The 20,408-nt window shown below is 42.2% G+C and overlaps 1 pseudogene; it reads left to right on the top strand.

Annotated features, from left to right (window-relative positions):
- Window positions 1-3,619: 3,619 nt before the first annotated feature.
- LOC132403162 (extracellular calcium-sensing receptor-like) lies at window positions 3,620-11,740 on the top strand (annotated as a pseudogene).
- The last annotated feature ends 8,668 nt before the right edge of the window (window positions 11,741-20,408 follow it).

Below are 20,408 nucleotides of genomic sequence, written 5' to 3'. Positions count from 1 at the left end.
TCCGTGTGGATCCTTGTCATAGGTCATACTGAAGTCCATACAGACAACATCCACTGCTTTACCCTTGTCAAATTTCCTAGTAACCTCTTCAAAAAACTCAATAAGCTTTGTCAAACATGACCTTGCACGCAGAAATCCACGTTGACTGTTCCTGATCAGACCCTGTCTATCAAGATAATTATATATATCATCTCTAAGAATACGTTCTGTTAATTTAACCACCACTGACGTCAAATTTACTAATTGCTAGGTTTACTCTTAGAACCCTTTTTAAACAATGGGACCACATGAACAATACGCCAATCCTCTGGCACCATCCCCGTTTCTAATGATATCTGAAATATTTCTGTCAGAGCCCCAGCTATTTCTACACTAACTTCCCTCAAGGCCCCAGGGAATATCCTTTCAGGACCCGGAGACCTGTCCACTTTTATATTTTTAAAAGCGCCAGTGCTTCCTATTCTTTAATCATCATAGTTTCCATAACTACCCTATTGTTTCCCTGACCTTACACAATTTATTATCCTTCTCCTTAGTGAATACCGAAGAAAAGAAATTGTTCAAAATTTCCCCCATCTCTTTTGGCTCCACAAACAGCCGTCCATTTTGATTCTCTACGGGACCAATTTTTCCGCTCACTATCCTTTTGCTATTAATATAACTGTAGAATACCTTTAGATTTATTTGCACCTTATTTGCCAAAGGAACCTCATATCTTCTTTTAGTTTTTCTAATTTCTTTCTCAAGATTCTTTTCACATTCTCAAGATTCCTCGAACACCTCATTTACTCCATGCTACCTATACTTATTGTAGATCTCTTTTTCCGAACCATGTTTCCAATATCACTCGAAAACTATGGCTTTCTCAAACTTTTAACCTTTCCTTTCAACCGAATTTGGAACACCAAGATTCTGTACCCTCAAAATTTCACCTTTAAATGACCTCCATTTCTCTATTATATCCTTCCCATAAAACACATTGTCCCAATCCAATCCTTATACACCCTTTCGCATCTCCTCAACGTTTGCCTTTCTCCAGTCAAAAAGGCTAGGAGACACCAGGACCTCCCACATCCGACACCGAGAACAACAAGCTGCCCTCACACTTATAATTCCCCCTTTCCTCAAGTAACAGGAAAAACTGAAACCTAAACCCACTGTGCTTCGCCGTGTATACGTTGTATAAGTCTTGGTATACGTTGCTACCAACGGCTTACGTAGTAAAAAGGGAGAGTTGGTGAAGAGAGAATTAAGGGAGTTCGGTAGTAAACAAAAAGACAGGACCTGTGGGGTAGTAATCGCAGGATTACTGCCTATTCCACGTGGTAGCGTGTGCAAGAATAGCATGATCAGGTGGATGAATGTGTGGCTGAGAGACTGGTGCAGGGGCAGGGCTTCAGATTCCTGGACTATTGGGGCCTCTTCAGAAGAAGCAGGAGACGAGGCTTAATAAAAGCGCATGACAGGGTAATAGAGACGCGGTGCAGTTAAACAGAAAGCAACAAATACTGCATGAGTGTGTTGTATTTGAATGCACGCAACATAAGGAATAAAATAGACGATATAGAAATTCAGCTACAGATTGGTGAATATGTCGTTGTAGCCATCTCTGGAACATGGTTGCCACTTTGAACTTCCAAAGATATACGGTATATCACAATCATTGGTAAGTTGGCAGAGGGGGTGGTGTGGCTCTCTTTATAAGAAATTATTTTAAATCATTGGAAAGAGATGACATTGGATTGGGAGCTGTAGATTCTCTATGGGTTGAGTTCGAAAATGTCAAAGGTAAAAGGACACTAAAGACAGTTTTATATAAGCCTTCAAACAGCAGCCGGGATGTAGATTACAAATTACAGCAGGAGGGATAAAAGGCGTGCCAGAAGGGTAATGTCATGATAATCATTGGGGATTTTAACATGACAGTGGATTCGGAAAACCAAGCTAGTTTTGGGCCTCAAGAGAGAGAAATTGTAAAATATCTAAGGGACGGCTTTATGAACGGCTTGTTTTGCTGAGCCCACTAGGTGATCGGCCGTGCTGAATTTGATGTTGTGCAATGACCCAGAGCTGATATTGAAACTTAAGAGGGAACAAAATAAAATCCATTGTGTCGGTATTTCAGTGGAATTAAGGAAATTATAATGACATGAGAGGAGAACTGGCCGAAATTGACTAGAAAGGGACATTTGCAGCAAGGACAGGAGAGTAGCCATGGCTGGAATTTCTGCAGAAAATGGGGGAAGTGCAAAACAGATATATTACAAATAGGAAGAAATTTTGAAAAGGGAAGGACATAACCTTGGCTGACAAGTGAAATCAGAGCCAAAGTAAAAGCAAAAAACAAAACAACAACAACAACAACAAACAAAACAAAACAAGGAAGCCAGAGCTAGTGGAAAGATAAAGATTGAGTATTAGGGAGCTTTTAAAAACTTGCTGAAGGAAACTAAGAAGGTCATTAGGGGATGAATTATGAGCGGAAGCTGAAGATTAATATCAAAGCAGGGTCTAAAAGCTTATATAAAGGGTAAAATCTTACATAATGTAAAAGAGAGTCAAGGGTAGATATAGGACCAATACAATTACGCTGGAGATATTGTACGAGCCTACAAAGTACTCAGGACATCTTCAAGGAGCGGTGTCTCTGAAAGGCAGCGTCCATTATTAAGGAGCCCTAGGCGCCTGTTCATGCCCTTTCCTCACTGTTGTCGTCAGGTAGGAGGTACAGAAGTCTAAAGGCCCACACTCAGTGTTTCGGGAAAAGATTCTTCCCCTCTGCTATCCGACTCCTAAATGGACATGGAACCCTTGAATTCTGCCTCCCATTTAAACATATATTATTTGTATTTTGCACGACATTTACTGTATTCAATATACATATAATTGACCGATTAATTTATTATTAGTTTTATTTTATATTCTTCTTGTATTACATTGAACTGCTGCTGCTAATGTAACAAATCTCCCGACACATGCAGATGATAATAAACCTGAGTCTGATTCTGAAAGGCACCATAAAGCCAACCTGAGCGTATCAGCTCTGTTTAGGACTCAACGGTCGCCAATTGACTGCTGGGAAACGAAAGCGTGCTCAACACAATTTCACCATGTGTAAGGAGTGCATTTACCTTGGAAAGAGATTTGGGCTCAGATAAAGGAGAGGTTGCTTTTTCCATGTCTCTTTGTGCTAGCAGTGCCCCAGAGCCTACCCCTGAGGCACCCTCTTAGACAAGGAACCTTCTGTCAAAATCAGGGGTCCGAAGGACAGCTGAAAAACAAATGTGGACTGAAAGGCTTGGAAACCGTTTCCACACCCAATTGTCCACGTCACAGGATTGCTTACAGGCTTTCCAGTAAGATTAATCAGATGTGTGGTCAGAGTGGCGAATTCGGGAGGGTACTGGGAACGCTATCCTACCAGACCCAGGAAGAACTTCACTTCCTTTTGGTGTGAGGTTCAGGGCTGTTGCGGTTCGCTGCCATTAAGTCCACGTCTGCTCGAACCTTTCTATGTCCCAGCTGGTAGTCAAGTTATTTTAATTTCCTTTTTTGTCCCACTCACGATTTTGTAGATTGATTGGAAGCATCATGAATATTCCCTCAGGACCATACGCGGATGGTCCAGGTGCTCCGAACACATCTGACTGCAGAACACGACGCCATGTAGGTAGACCACCTTGTAGTCCTCACAGCCTTTGAGTATCCGGTATTTGAGCCGCTGGAAAGTGGCTGATCATCAAGACCAAAGGGAAACTGGTGAACTGAAGCAGTCTCAGAGGTGTGCAAATGACAGTGGGGGGTTTGATTAGTAATCCAGGGGAACCTGCCGGTAGCCTTTGCAACGATCCAGTGTAGTGGTGGGGTCTGCCCGTCCAATCCTTTCCAGCAGGTCATCAATGCGGGGCATAGGATAAACATAAAGAAAATACATGATATTCAACCTCTGGAAATTCAGCGCATAAGCTCAAGGTGGCTTTTTGAGGATAGCTACGTTAGGATTGCTCCAGTCACTATTTGAAGGCTTCCACAGTCAACTGCTGCGTGGTCCGAATCTTTACACTTCATAATCTTAGTCTTACTTATGTTTTTACTTGCACAATTTGTCTCCTTTTGCAAACTGACTGTTTGTCTCTCTTTGTTTATGTATAAATTTTCATAAACTCTATTGTACTGATTTATTTTATAGTGCTGGCGGAATAGCAATATGGGATATATTGTAATACAGAAAGAGTTTGATAATAGTGTTTACTTTGACATGGACTTTTGACTTTGAAACTACACTGTGAATCTATGAGTTGTATGAGTCAATGGTGCTAAAGTCATTGTCATGTATTATTGTTGCTGTATTTAATTAGCAACATGAATTTGCCTTGCAGCTCAAATGATCTCTTGGGAACTCGCACATGCGATTTATCGCAGTGTCACAAAATAATTGCATTCACTCGGGACGTTGGTTATTTTCTAACAGGTACAGGTTCCTATTGAGGATACCTTCTTCCCTATTTAAAGTCAGACTCGTGTTTAGCATCAGTATTAGTACAGTAGAAGTCATATTCGATAGTCGCCATCTTTCTTCCTGCAATGTTTCAGTTCGTTTTCGGAGTTTTGGTAGGATCGGCTTTTCCTCTGGGTTCAGATGCGCTAAACTGTAGGCTTTGGAAAAGAATCCAACTGCCCAACATATCAAAGGATAGTGACGTTGTACTTGGGGGTATATTTTCTGTGCACTTAAACAGTTTCCAGCAGATAAATTCATTCACCAAACGGACAGAAGAAAAGAGATGTAAAAGGTTTGTTAATTACCTGTTTGGTTGTGGTCTTAATTAATCGCTCTGTTTTATTCTTTCAAGTTTACGATTAAATTTTACAGAGTATTTACACCTGAACGGAACAAGGTGGACACTAAATGCTTGGCTGCGGTCTTCTGCTGCCGTAGCCTATCCACTTCTAGGTTTGACGTGTTGTGAGTTCACAGATACCCATCTGCACGGCATCTCTTAACTGCTGGGCATCTGAGTTACTCTCGCCTTCCTGTTAGTTTGTACCAGTCTGGTAATTCTCCTCTATGTTGTCTTATCAACAGGGTGTTTTCACTCATAGGACTGCCTCGCACTAGGTTTTTTTTTGTTCATCGCACCATTCACTGTAAACTATACAGAGTTTTGTGCTTGAAATAGCAAGTTCGCTGATTGTGGGATACTCACACTACCCTATGTGGCATCAACAATCATTTCACTGTCAAAGTCACCTAGTTCATATTTTCCTCAATTCTGATGTGTGGCTTGAAGAACAACTTTAAACGCTTGACAATATCTGCATGCTTTTATGCATTGAATTGCTGCCTAGTGATAGGCATCAACAGGCAGGCGTGCAGGTGTTCCTAATGAGTTAGTCAGTGGCTATAGATTCAGCTGGTTTGATGATTGTTTTATGGGATCAGGAAACCTGAGTTTTGTCAATGAAGTCAATGATAAAGTCACCATTATCTGTAGTTGTAACAGTCAATCAGTAATAATTTAACAATACAAAGCATCTGTATGACTGGAGTCTTCAAGGGATAGACTTACTAATCTGACATTTACCTGACCTGAAACCAACGGAGTCATGTTCAATAATCAAATGTTAAGTCCTGCTGCATCAAACGTTGGAGACTCAGAATCTCAGATTCAGATGAAACCATGAATGAGGTGAAATCTCGGACCATCGAGATTTAAGGATAACATCTGTAGCACAGTCAGAAGTCGAAGAATTCTTGTTGACTTCTCCAGTGGTGGCGGCAGAGACATGTGTGAGCGGGACGGACAAAGGGACAATTACCCACTGAAGTACAGTATTAACATCGGGTGGTGCTAGGTCTAACAATCGTAATGACACAAGCAAACAAAACTAAACCTTTTGCTTGCCATCTCAATCCATTATGACTGGTTCATTTTGGCATCATTAAAACATAGCATAGAAATCGTACCAGAAATGATCTACAACATATGGAGAGAATTTTAGTAAATTGTTTTTGATACAGGAGAATTCGAAGCATTTCTTGAAAGGAATATATCTAGGAAAATAAAAGAATGCTTTCTAACTCCATGTCGGTATATAGAGCTATCATAAGCCAGTTCAAATTCCAAATCTAACCTGTGGTGATTTTCAGTTTTGATTTCAGGGGATTCCGCCTGTTACAGACCATGATTTTTACAATTGAGGAAATAAACAGAGACGAGAGTCTTCTTCCGAACATCACACTGGGATTCACGATGATTGCAACTCCCCCGAGATTGCGACAAAGGTCGCTCTGGCTCTGATAAATGGGCAGGAGGAAACGTACGTGGATCAAACGTGTGACGGCCCTCTCAATATCTCTGGGATCGTTGGTGGCGCTGGATCCTCGGCGTCCATCGCCGTTGCAAGAGCAACGAGACCTTTTCGAATACCACTGGTAAGATTTGTTTAAAAATAATAGTCACCACCATGACGTAAAAGAAACTTTGTTTTATATTTACAGGACCAGTAAATAGGTTTATCACTGATAACTTCTAATGTTTAAACGTTTTTCATTCCAGTTAATATAGCCTGTCACACCCGCACATTAATCAACACACCAACTACTGTATCTCACTGAATGCAGGTCAGCCACTTTTCCACGTGTGTGTGCCTCAGCGATAGGAACGAATATCCAACATTTCATCGAACTATCCCAAGTGACGAGCATCAGTCCAAGGCACTGGTGCATCTTGTTCAAAAGTTTGGATGGACATGGATTGGAATAGTTAACAGCGACAATAACTATGGCAACTCGGGGATGAGAGCCTTTGTCGAAGCTGCTGAGGAAGTCGGGCTTTGCATTGCCTTCGCCGAATCATTTCAGAGAACAGACTCTCCAGATAAGATCACCAGGATTGTACAAGTGATAAAGGAAGCGAGCACAAAAGTCGTGGTGGCCTTTGCCGGACTTGGCGAAATGCGCCTTTTATTTGCGGAGGTTCTACGGCAAAACCTCAGCGGCGTGCAGTGGGTGGGCAGTGAGGCGTGGATTACAGCAGACTTCGTCGTTGTAGATAGTGACATGCACTTCCTTACCGGAGCACTCGGAACTGCTGTGCCTGCGCAGGAAATTCCAGGGGTGCAGTACTTCCTGCTCAAAATCCATCCTTCCAGGTTTCCCGGTAATCCATTAGTGATGGAGTTCTGGGAAAACACCTTCGCGTGTACTCCCAGCTTTGATAACGGGACCAGCGAAGTCGGTTCAATTGGTCGGCTCCCACAGTGTAGCGGAAATGAGAGTCTGCTTCAAATCAACAACGCCTATACTGACTTGACCATGGACGGGAACTCTTACATTGTATATAAAGCAGTCTACGCTTTTGCTCATGCGCTGCACGACATGCTTTCATGTGAAAGTGGCAAAGGGCCATTCCCGAACAAAAGTTGCGCACGTCTTTCAACCTTTAAACCGTGGCAGGTAGGGAACTTATAACTTTGCACTTTATTTTTTTCTATTGTAGACATCTTTCAATATAGCTATTGCAGTTTTGATACTCAGACCAGGGTATTACTTATACTGTAAAGGGCACTGAAGGTCAGAAAGTTACCTTGATGTACAAATGCACATTTCGCTGATAGAAAGTGAAGTAGAAAGTGAGCCTGAGTTACAGGGGAAGTTTGGATCTTCATACTTCGTAGCGTTCGAGAATGAGGAGTGAAATAATGAGAGATATAGATAACGTGGACTGTATTAGCTTTATTCACAAGGTTAAGGGAGCCAAGCCGTAGTCGGCAGATATACACCAGGAGATAAGAGATTTGAAAAGAGACGGGAAAGTCTTGTTGTTTACAAAGAGGGTAGCGATATCTGGAATGTGCTGCCATTGGATGATCCAGGCAGGTGTAATTAAGTGACATTTTTATAGTTCCGTGGAGTGAAATGTCCTGGAGCAGTATAGCAACAAAATCTTGAAAGCAAAATCTCCTCTTATGTGCAGGAACCTTAAAGAAATCTATTCGATTCTATTTTTAGCTCCTTCATTACATGAAGTCAATTTACTTCACAACAAAAATTGGAGAGAATGTTCATTTTGATGAGAAAGGCAATCCAACAGCCGCTTATGACATCGTAAACTGGAAAATTAATGCAAACGGTAGCCTTGAAGTTCGGACCGTTGGGTATTACAACGGATCAGGTACTCCGGGTAAAGAACTTGTATTGAACCTGCATCAGATTGTCTGGAGCGGTGGTAAGCGTCAGGTATAGTTGCCCTTTGAAAGTGACCAATTTTGTTAACATTTAAATCATAATAATACATGTTCTAATACTAAGTCATTGTAATCAGCCGCGGAAGTAAAGCACACTTGCATACATTGAACTATGGTATTAAAAATACTTAGTGAAGGGACAGCGAGTCCAGTTCAACTTAAGCATCAGGTTGACTCTATGGATTAATACGAGAGTCTAAATTCTGGAGTAAAGCAACCGTAATGACTTTAATTCCATTTAGAAATATTTTACAGCCAACTTAAGCTATATAAAACGCTTGCGGTAAATATTAAGTGACAATGTAGACGTCATAATGTTAAAACGAAGCATTGCTGAAGAATTCAAGACATTCCTGTCCAGTTGTTACTCTTGCCATTATTTCCGAGTTCCCCATACAACTGGCTATCCGAGAAACCTTGGTTGTGGGCAGTAGCGGTAATTCCATACTTTTGGATGACATGAAATGAATTAATCATTCAAATTCAGATACAAACAGCCCTGACAGGGCAGAATGGTGACCCCGGTGCACGTACAGACTGCCCTCCAAATCTGCTAAACTTAGCTCCTCTTATTTTCGCAGTCCTCAGTACAAATTTACACTGGTTAATATTTGAATAGTACTTTTATAAATATTGAAGTCACCATGAACAGTTAAAATGTTCACATAAAAACAAATTAACATGGAAAAAGCTTGGAAATTTCCATGGTGTTTCATCCGATGAGAAAAATACAAGCTAAGTTTCAGCAGCAGGCTGTCTGTAGCATCGGCCTTTCTGAATGGATTAAAACGGATGCACCACGACCCCACCACCAACCACACCAGCGAACATTGCGTGAACAATTCTCATTACATATTGAGGAGACGTTACATGGGGATTTGTGGTATCGGAGCTCTTAACAATGGGCAGATGGTATTTCTTCTACTTAGAACATAGAACGATAGATCACCGTAAGGCTCTTTCTTCTCACGACGTTGTGCAACCATTTTAACGTAACTATGATCAAACTATCCCTTGACTTGAAAATAGCTAATAACCTTCCATTCTTATTTTATTAATGTGTCTATCTGAGTCCTTTAACTCTTGCTAATATATCAGCAGTTATCACCAATCATGCAGTGCTTTCCATTCGCAACCCATTCTCTGTGTGAAAACACTACCCATGATTACCTCTTCACGAAACTGTCCTACATTTATCTCAAACGGATGATCTCTGGTAAAGGACATTGCTTCCCTGAATATAGGAGCTGGATGTCCATTCTATCTATGCCTCTTATAATCTTATATAGCTCTATTCAGTCGCCTCCCATCCTTCGCTCCAAACAGAAAAGCTCGAGCATGGTCAACCGGTCCTCGTAAGGCAAGTTTTCTGATTTAACGAGTGTCAATTAAAGCTGGTTTTACATCTGCTTTAAAACTCCCGCTTGAAATCCATAATGAGGAGACCAGACATGAACGCAATGTCCAGATATGATCTTATCAGAATGTTATATGTAACACTCAGGTTCTGTTCGCGCCTTCATCTAGGGAAGACAGCATCCGGCCCAGCCAAACCTGAGAAATCTTGTTTGGGTAGATTCTGCGTGATGTGTTCCCCGTTACATTTCTGTACCACGAAATAACGAGCAGTACACGATATGCAATTAAAAGATTGAGCTGTATTAGTCTTAAGTTAATTACAGGTTAGTAAAGAACCAGTAAAGAAATACATTCTTGGCTTACATTCCATGGTAAGCCATGTCGGTAGCTATGGACTCGCATAGCAATCTTCCGAAATGGGTGAAAATACCAAATGGTCAGGTTTACCTTTTGGTGACAATTGTTCATGACGGTTTTAAGTTTTCATACTAAATTTAAATTCAACCTGTATTATGATGGTTATTTTTAATCCCCGTCACTGTTTTGATATACCAATATTGTAAACACAGCAAAAATGTCCTACACTATATAACAAACCATTTGTTACAACAGTGCAGAATTCTGAATTGCACAAGTACAGGAAATATGCACTAATCTTTCCAACGGCTGAATGACCAACAAAAATGCGGCACAGATAAGGTGATGAGCAAATTAGCAAATTATGCTCTTCCTTTGTATTGATCGTGGGATGATCAATGCACAATGCAATCAGTTCATTGTCTTTGAAGCGATCTGCGATTCGCATCCAATAGCAACTCTAAAATTTGTAAATAATAGAAAAGAGAAAACATTCAAGGAACATTAGGGTGTATTTTTTGTTGGAACTGTTAATCAGGTTAAGTAAAAGTAATAGGGTCACAGACTAATTCCACACATTTGAACGGCAGTCAGTATATTCCACGTGCAATGAACCAAATATTGTCTGTGTTTTTCCTTCAAGATTCCCCGGGCAGTCAGTTCTGAAAGTTGTTCTCCTGGTACAAGAAAGATAGCCAGGAAAGGACAACCAATTTGCTGTTTTGACTGCAAGTCCTGTGCGGATGGAGAAATTACTAACACTACAGGTAAGCAGATATACATGTTGGAATCTAACGTTTAACCAAAGTGATTCCTGAAGCGTCCCCTCAATGATGGAATGGTCGCGTTTGGTTTTCACAGACTCGGCAGACTGCATGAAGTGTCCTCCCCTGTACTGGTCCAACGATCGGAAAGATCAAGGCATCCCGAAGAAAATAGAGTATCTGGGTTTTACCGAAATCCTGGGCATGGTGTTGGTGTTACTCTCTCTGTTTGGCGTGTGCATGTCTGGACTGACAGCGTGTATATTCTTTAAACATCGAGACACACCTCTCGTTAAAGCTAACAACTCTGAGCTGAGCTTCCTCCTTCTATTTGCGCTAAGTTGCTGTTTTTTATGCTCGGTCACATTCATTGGCGAACCGTCACACTGGTCCTGTATTTTACGCCGCACGGCGTTTGGTGTCTCGTTTGTCATGTGTATCGCTTGTGTTCTGGTCAAAACCATTCTGGTGCTGACGGCATTTAAGGCAACACATCCCAGCAGTAACAGGATGAAATGGTTTGGTCAAAGACAGCAGAAGTTAAGTGTCTTCCTCCTGGCGTCTGTGCAGGGTTTAATATGTGTGTTTTGGCTGCTCACTGCGCCGCCTTTCCCCGTGATCAACACTAAATATTACCGGGAGAGGATTATTTTAGAATGTGATACAGGGTCCTCTGCAGCCTTCTACTTGGCGTCGGGTTATATCGCCCTGTTATCGTGCATTTGCTTTGTCTTGGCCTTTCTGGCACGGAAGCTGCCAGATAACTTTAACGAGGCAAAATGTATAACATTCAGCATGCTCATCTTTTGTGCGGTTTGGGTCACTTTTATTCCGGCCTCAGTGAGTTCTCCTGGGAAATACACGGTGGCGGTTGAAGTGTTTGCAATCCTGGCGTCCAGTTTTGATTGCTGCTCTGCATTTTTGCGCCGAAGTGTTTTATTATTGTAATCACTCCGGAGAGAAACACCAAGAAGCACATTATGGGTAAAGTAGATGAGAGGAATCTTTAAAGGTGCGTTTCGATATGTCCTGGCCTTTAACACCATAGAGTCGCTGATTCACAGAGTAATACGGCACCCATGCAGACCCTTCGGCCATGGCCGTCCATACGTCTTATTGTCAGCCCAGCTGATCTCAAATGCCTGCGTTCGACCTGATCCGCAGATACTGAACCACTCCATGTAGCTGTCCAAATGTTGTTAAATTATACCACTGTATCTTCTTATTCTCGTCTTCTGGCATCCAGTTCGATAAACTCACAACAGTCTCTGTGAAGAAGTATCCCCCTCAGGTTTCTTTCAATTATTCCCCTCTCAACCGAAAACTAAGTTTGGGCTCTCCTAACATTAGGAGGGATTGCTGTTCATGCTTTTCATAATTTTAAGCAATTCATTAAGGTTGAGCTCCCTTCGCTTCCGTAACGGAAAGTAAAGACCTAACTTGGCCAAACTATCCCTAAACTAGGATAGCTATGTCCTGGCAATATTCTTTCTTTTCAGTTTAACACTGTTTTGCTATAACAGAGTGAGTGACCAATACTCGAGAAGTATCTCCAAGTATGGCCTCTCGAATGACTTATACCAATGAAACGTGAAGTCTCTACTCGGGCGCCCTATCTGATTAAAGACATCGTAACAGATACCTTTTATTACAATCCGACTGTATATTCCTCTACATTCAACCAACTACACACTAGTACCTTTCGGTTCCTCTTTTCCATGTCCCGCTTCTTTGCTCTACATTTTCGTTGTTTCAGTCCTACATTGATGTTACTTTTACGGATATACTTATATTGAAATAATGCATTAACGTTCCCCTGCAGCAACGGACACAGAACTTACATTCATCCAATTATTGAACTGAATTAAATGTTTTGATATGAATCTTCTGGTATTTTATGGTCAGAAAGCTTGAGTTGACGTACGGATTAATTGAACGGTCTGCAATCAATAAACGTAATTGCTACAAACTTAATATGTCAATACTTTGATTTATGCACTCCGTGTATTTCATAGGTAAAAAAAAATGTAACCATCATCGGGTCAGTATTGTATGCACCCGATGCAGTCAGAGTCGGAGTTACTGAGTCAAGGAGATCTACAGCACAGGAAAAGGCCATATGCCCATGAGACGTAAGGACAGGATTAAGCCATTCGACCTGTTGAATATGTTTCACCATTCCTTCAAGCCGCGATAGACCCATTCTGGTGCCTTTTAACCAGAATCATAAGATCACAAGACGGGAACAGAATACGACCACTTCTCCGTGTCCTCTGGTCTGAGATTTTCCCATCTGATTTGCGAGTCAAATTCTTCAGATAGAGGTCGCCTTTATAACGACACAACTGGCAAAGTTGTTGAGTCAGATGCAATAACAATATTTATAAGATAGTAAATGTTTAGAGTCATTTGGTTGTAAAGTGCGCCAATTTGACTGGATTAAATTGGCGCCATTGTCGGCATGGATGTGTTGGGCCGAAATACATAGATGTGGCTGTGCAATACACACACAATATTGATGGAACGCAGCAGGCCAGGCAGCATCTATAGGAAGAAGCACTGTCGAGGTTTCGGGCCGAGACCCTTCGTCAGGACTGACGCATCTCTTTTCTGAATGGGCGCCCTGCAAACCTCAAGTGATGTCCTCTCGTACTAGACTCCCCCACCATGGGAAACAACTTTGCCACATGAACTCCGTCCATGCCTTTCAACATTCGAAATGTTTCTATGAGGTACCACTCATTCTTCTAAACTCCAAGGGGTACAGTCCAAGGGTGGTCATAAGATCCTCATATGCTAACGTCCTGACGAAGGGCCTCGGCCCGAAACGTCGACAAGTGCTTCTCCTTATAGATGCTGCCTGGCCTGCTGTTTTTCACCAGCATTTTGTGTGTGCCACATGTTAACCCTCTGGCTTTGAAAATTCTATAAGTTTCAAGTTGGACGCCCCTAATTCATCTGAAATCGAATGCATCCTGGCAATCAAATGCTCTTCAATCCTAGAATAATTTTCGTGAAAATTATTTTGTACCCTCTCCAGTGTCAGCGCATCTTTCCTAAGATAAAGGGCCCAAACCAGCTCACAATACGCCAAATGAGGCCTTACCAGTGCTTTGTAGATCCTTGCATTTATATTCTTGTTTGTCGTCGTCAGCTCATGGTGATCGTATGGATAGTGTCGGTGTCCATATCGTAATCGTTGCTTCATATGGAAGTATATTGCCATGCCTTTATTCCGAGAAGATACTGCTGCTTCCCTGTTTGGGACCACGTCGGATTCGTACCCAGGACTGTCCACTGATATCCCGACAACACCGGTCATGACTAATGTCCGCACAATTACACAACCATGTCTTTCGGAACCCTGGGATGCCACAACCTCTGGACCGGCTATCCCATCTAGCTTCAGAGTTTTCAGTTTCCCAAGACCTTTTCCCCTCGTAATGGAAACATCACGCACCTCTGACCCCTGACGCTCCCGAAATTCCACCATTCTGCTCTTGATTCCGCAGTGAAAGCTGAGGCGAAATAATTATTCAATTCGTCTGGCACCTCCTTGTTCCATATTACTACCACTCCAGGATCGTTTTCCAGCAGCCAGATATCCACTCTTCCCTCTTTTACACTTTATGAATCTGAAGAAACTTTTGGTATTGTCTTTAACATTATAGATTAGATTACCTTTGTATTCCACGCTTCCTGATAAACGATTTTTCAGTTGCTTTCTGCTGGGTATGAAAAGCTTTCCAGTCCCCTAACTTCCCAGAAATTCTTGTTCTATTATGCGCCCCCTATGGTTTTAAGTCATATGGTAGAGGAGCATAATTAGGCCATTTGGCCTGTCGGATAACTCCGTTATGACATCATGACTGATTCAATATCCATAAGTCCGTTTGCACTTCCGATGTTTGAAATTTCACCCCTAATTAGATAATAGTCTGCGCAATCATCCTTTTACCAAAATGCATCATCATGCACTGCCCTACACTATATTCCAGCTAGCTCATTCTTGCTCATTCTTCCAATTTGTTTCAGCGCTACCCTCTCCACCACCTATCTTCATAGCATCCGTAAACTTTACAAGGAAGCCGTTAATTCCACTATCGAAATAACTGACAATGTGAAAAACAGCGGTTCCAATACCGACCCCAGAGGAACACCACTGGTCTCTGGCAGCGAACCAGAAAAGTTGCTCTTTATTCCCACCTGCTGCTTCTTGTCTACAGCCAATCCTCGATCCCGGCTAGTATCTTTCCTGTAGCGCCATAATATTTTAACATGCTAAGTAGTCTCATGTGTGTCACTTTATCAAATGCCTTCTGAAAATCCAAGTAAATGACATTCATTGCCTGTCTCCTGCCTGCCTATCTTGCAAGTTGAATAGGGAGTTAACATTGGTATCTGGCAAAGGTAATGTCGCAGTAGTTATGGGGGATTTCAACATGCAGGTGAACTAGGAGAATCAGGTTGGTGCTGGACCCCAGGATAGGGAGTTTGTAGAGTGCTTAAGGGATGCATTCTTGGGACAGCTTGTACGAGAGCCAACCAGGGACAAGGCTATTCTGGATTCAGTGTTATGTAATGAACAGGATTTGAAAAGCGATCTTGAAGTAAAGGAGCCTTTAGGAGGTAGTGATCATAATATGATGTTTTTATCTGCAATTTGAGAAGGATAAGGGTAGCTCGGAGGTGTCAGTGCTGCAGCTGAACAAAGGAGACTATGGAGCCATGAAGGAGGAGCTGGCTAAAGTTAACTGGACGGATATCCTAGCAGAAAAGACAGTGGAACAGCAATGGCAGGTATTCTTGGGGATAATGCACAAGGTGCAAAATCAGTTCATCCCCAGGAGAAGGAAGGATTCAAAGTGGGGAAGGGGCCACAGTGGTTGACAAAGGAAGTCAAAGATTGCATAGCATTAAAAAAAAGGAAGTATGACAGAGCTAAGGTGAGTGGGAGGACAGATGATTGGGAAATTTTTAAGGAACAACAGAACTTAACTAAAAAGGCAATACGGGGAGAAAAAATGAGGTACGGATGCAAGCTAGCCAGGAATATAAAGGAGGATAGCAAAAGCTTTTTTAGGTATGTGAAGAGAAAGAAGATAGTTAAAAACAATGTTGTGCCCTTGAGGAATTGGGTGAAATTGTTATGGGAAACAGAGAAATAGCAGAAGAATTTAATGCGTACTTTAGATTCGTCTTCACTAAGGAAGACACAAGCAATCTCCCAGATCTATTATGGGCCAAGGACATAGGGTAACAGAGGAAATGAAACATACTGACATTAGGAAGGAAAGGTGATGAGTAGACTGATGGGACTGAAGGCTGACAAATCCCCAGGTCCAGATGGTCTACATCCTAGGGTACTAGAGGAGGTGGCCCTGGAAATTGCAGATGCATCGGTAATCATTTTCCAATGTTCCTTAGATTCAGGATCAGTTCCTGCGGATTGGAGAATGGCTAATGTTATCCCACTTTTTAAGAAAGGAGGGAGGGAGAAAACAGAGAACTATCGACCTGTCAGCCTAACATCAGTAGTGGGGAAGATGCTAGAGTCCATTATTAAAGATGAAATAGTGGCATATCTAGATAGCAGTGATAGGATTGGGCCGAGCCAGCATGGATTTACCAAGGGTAAATCATGCTTGACTAATCTATTGGAGCTTTTCGAGGATGTAACCAGGAAGTTAGACAAGGGAGATCCAGTGGATGTAGTGTACCTTGTTTTTCAGAAGGCATTTGATAAGGTCCCACATAGGAGATTGGTGGGTAAAATCAAAGCTCATGGCGTTGGGCGGAAGACACTGACATGGATAGAAAAATGGTTAGCAGATAGAAAACAAAGGGTAGCGGTGAATGGGTGTTTCTTGGAATGGCAGCTGGTGACTAGTGAGATGCCAGAGGGCTCGGTATTGGGACCACAGCTGTTTACGATTTAGGTCAACGACTTAAATGAAGGCATTGAGAATAACATCAGCAAATTTGCTGATGATACTAAGCTGGGTGGCAGTGTGATGTGTGATGAGGATGTTAGGAGAATTCATCGTGACTTGGATAGGCTGGGTGAGTGGGCAAATACTTGGCAGATGACGTTTAATGTGAATAAGTGTGAGGTTATCCACTTTGGGAGTAAGAACAGGAAAGCAGATTATGATCTGAACAGTGTAAAGTTAGGTAAGGGAGAAATACAAAGAGATCTAGGAGTCCTTGTTCATCAGTCACTGAAGGTGAATGAGCAAGTGCAACAGGCAGTGAAGAAGGCTAATGGAAAGTTGGCCTGTATTACAAAGGGAATTGAGTACAAGAGCAAGGAAATCCTCTTGCATTTGTACAGAGCCCTGGTGAGACCACACTTGGAGTATTGTGTACAGTTTTGGTCTCCAGGGTTAAGGAAGGACATCCTGGCTGTAGAGGAAGTGCAGCGTAGATTCACGAGATTAATTCCTGGGATACTCTGACTGTCTTACGCAGAGAGGTTAGAGAGACTGGGATTGTACACGCTTAAATTGAGGAGATTGAGAGGGGATCTGATTGCAACATGTAAGATTATTAAGGGATTGGACAAGATAGAGGCGGGAATTATGTTCCAGATGCTGGGAGGGCATGGTTTGAGAATAAGGGGTAGGTCATTTAGGACAGAGTTAAGGAAATACTTCTTCTCCCAGCGAGTTGTGGGGGTCTGTAATGCACTGCCTCGGAAGGCAGTGGAGGCCAATTCTCTGGATGCTTTCAAGAAGGAGCTACATAGGTATCTTATGGATAGGGGAATCAAGGGATATGGGGACAAGGCAGGAACCGGGTATTGATGGTAAATGATCAGCCATAATCTCGGAATGGCGGTGCAGGCTCGAAGGGCCGAATGGTCTACTTCTGCACCTATTGTCTATTGTCTATTGACTTCCTCCAATAACTCTTAACAGATTTGTCAGGCAAGTTAACCCTTTACAAAAACCATGCTGACTTTGACCTATTTTATCATTAGACCTCAAGTACCTCGAAACTTCATATTTCATTATGGTCTCGGACATTTTTCTAACAAGTGAGGTTAGGCTAACTGGCTTACAATTTGCTTTCCTTTGTCTCCCTCTAGTCTTAAGGAGTGGAGTGATATTTGCAATTTTCTGGTACTCTGGGCCATTCCAGATTCAACTTATTCTTGAACGATCATGACCAATGCATCCGTTATCTCTTCAGCAACATCTTTCAGGACTCTGAAATGTAGTCCACCTGGTCCCGGTGACTTATCCACCTAAAGACCTTTGAGTTTGCTTCGCGGAAGTTTTCGTCTCGAACAACAATTTCACCCATTCCTGCTTCCTGACTTTTATGGACGTGCTGAGTAATCCTCAGCTCTATCATAGTGGATCGAATCGTCCTGCCACATTGGTTTAAACCACTCCCAACATCTCTAGTAAACCTGCCTTCAAAGATATTAGTCCCCTTCGTATTCAACTGCACTTGTCTCTTTTGTAAAGGTCACACCTGCCCCAGAAGTGATCCCAATTATCCAGAAAACTGAATCTCTACCCCGCTTCAAATTCTTCAGACGCGCGTTAATCCACCACCTCGTTCTTTTCTTGTCCGCACTATCGTGTTGCTCAGACAGAATTCCCGAGTTGCGATCCTGTTTCTCAGCTCCCATCCTAGCTTACTGTATTCTGCCTGCAGGACTTCTTCCATTTTCTACCTATGCTGTTGCTACCAGTACGTACCTCAACTGCTGGCAGCTCATCCTCCCTTTTCAAGATTTTGTGGACGCATTCAGAAACATCGCTGACATTGGAACTTGGGAGGCAAAATACCATCCTTTTCGCTTCCGGAGCAATGGCTATCTGTCACCTTAACTACAGAACCACCTCTTACTGCTGCCATCCTCTTCAATTTTCTGCAGGGCAAGACTCAGTGCCAGAAGCACGGCCACTGTTGCTTCCTCCAAATAGCCCCCAAGTGGCTCTCTGATCCCCTTACTCCATTGTGATACAGCTGGATCTAAGTTTAGGTTCTCCTGAAATTTCAACCATTCAAATTTCAATCACATTATAATCACTGCCCCGTAAGGATCATTTTACCTTAAGCTGTATATTTCAATCAGAACGTCCAAACCAGAACAGCAGAACCAAGAGCTTTTCTAAAAATCCATCTCGTAATTATTCTAGTCACTCCTGCTCTCGGAATACAACCCGAGTTTCCCAAACTACATGCATATTATATCCAACATGGCTATTGAAACACAACCATTTTGGGATTTTTTCCATCTCCTGCCATAATTCGTAGACCACGTTCTTACTACTGTTGTGGGGTTTTAGGGTGAACTCTTGCCCATAAGGGTTCTTTTACCTTAAGTTCTTGAATCAATTCCGGTATTTGCACAACACCCACCCCGGAATAGTTGAACCTCTGGTGGGCTCAACCACGAGCTGTTCCAAAAAGTCATCTCTGACCCATTTCCGAAATCTCCCTTGTTAAGGTCCAGCAGCGGCATAATTTTCCCAATCTACTTGCGCATTGAAATCCCCCAAGTCTGTTGTAACATCGCTCTTCTTCCATGCATTTTCTGTATCCTGTAGTACCTTGTGGATATTTCTGTTCGGGATTAAACAGCTTACACTACTCCAGGCGCTGTCTGACCAATATTCTGTTTATTCCGCATCTCAGTCTAGCGATTACGTATATTATCGACCTCTCGAAATAAAAACCTTTATTGAATCGTTCATAAGTACCCGACGCACTCTTCACACATCTAAGTTTCGAACTTGCACCCCACTTAGACTATCATCTACATATTTATTCCTTTATCAAATTGCACGATCACGCACATCTGTACATTATATTCCGTCTATCGGTTCGCTGCCAATTCTGTTGATTTTAATGAGCCCATTCTAAGAGCTCCCGCCGACTCCGTGTTTCATGAACACTACCAGTTCCTCCACCTATTTGTATATCGTCCCCAAACGTGGGCACAAAACCATAGACTCAGTCATCGCAATTACTGGCGGTTACCGACAAAAAAGGTTACAACACCGACACCTGTATACACCAACACTAGCCAAGCAGAATTTGTTCCGTTTATTCCCACACCCTGCAATTAGATGATTGTAAGAGCTTCAGAAAAATATGTCAAAACTTTGGGTTTTGCGTTTCAATAATATCTGTAATAGCAGTGGTTGAATGTAGACTGCATCAAGTGTAGTCAGAGTAATTGAGTCAAGGAGCTGTACAGCACAGAAAATGGCCCCAGCGACCATTCTAACTTCTCGTTTGTTAACACTAGTTCTATTTGCCGGCATTAAGATGCTATCTTACCATGCATTTAAGTACCTGTCTAAATAACAGCATAATGTAGTGATTATACCTGACTCCAAATTCAACCTTATAATTCCGGTATTAACGATTCTTGGTGTACAATCTCACACATCAGATCTCCTTTAAATTTGTCCCCTCTCAGCTGAAATTCAAAGTCAGTTTTTCGCCCATAGGTAAAAATGTTTCAGACATTGTACTCTGTCAATGCCAATTATATTATAAGACCATACACCCATAAGGTATGGGAGCGGAATAAGGCTATTTGGATCATTGAGCCTGCTCTGCGATTTCATCTTGGCTGATGTATTTCCCACTCAATCTAGTTCTCCTGCCGTCCCCCCGTAACCTTTAACACGAAGTCTAATCAAGACCCTC

Source organism: Hypanus sabinus, chromosome 2 (assembly GCF_030144855.1).
Source record: "Hypanus sabinus isolate sHypSab1 chromosome 2, sHypSab1.hap1, whole genome shotgun sequence".
NCBI classification, from domain to species: Eukaryota; Metazoa; Chordata; class Chondrichthyes; order Myliobatiformes; family Dasyatidae; genus Hypanus; species Hypanus sabinus.
This window is presented reverse-complemented; position numbering and strand designations above follow the sequence as displayed.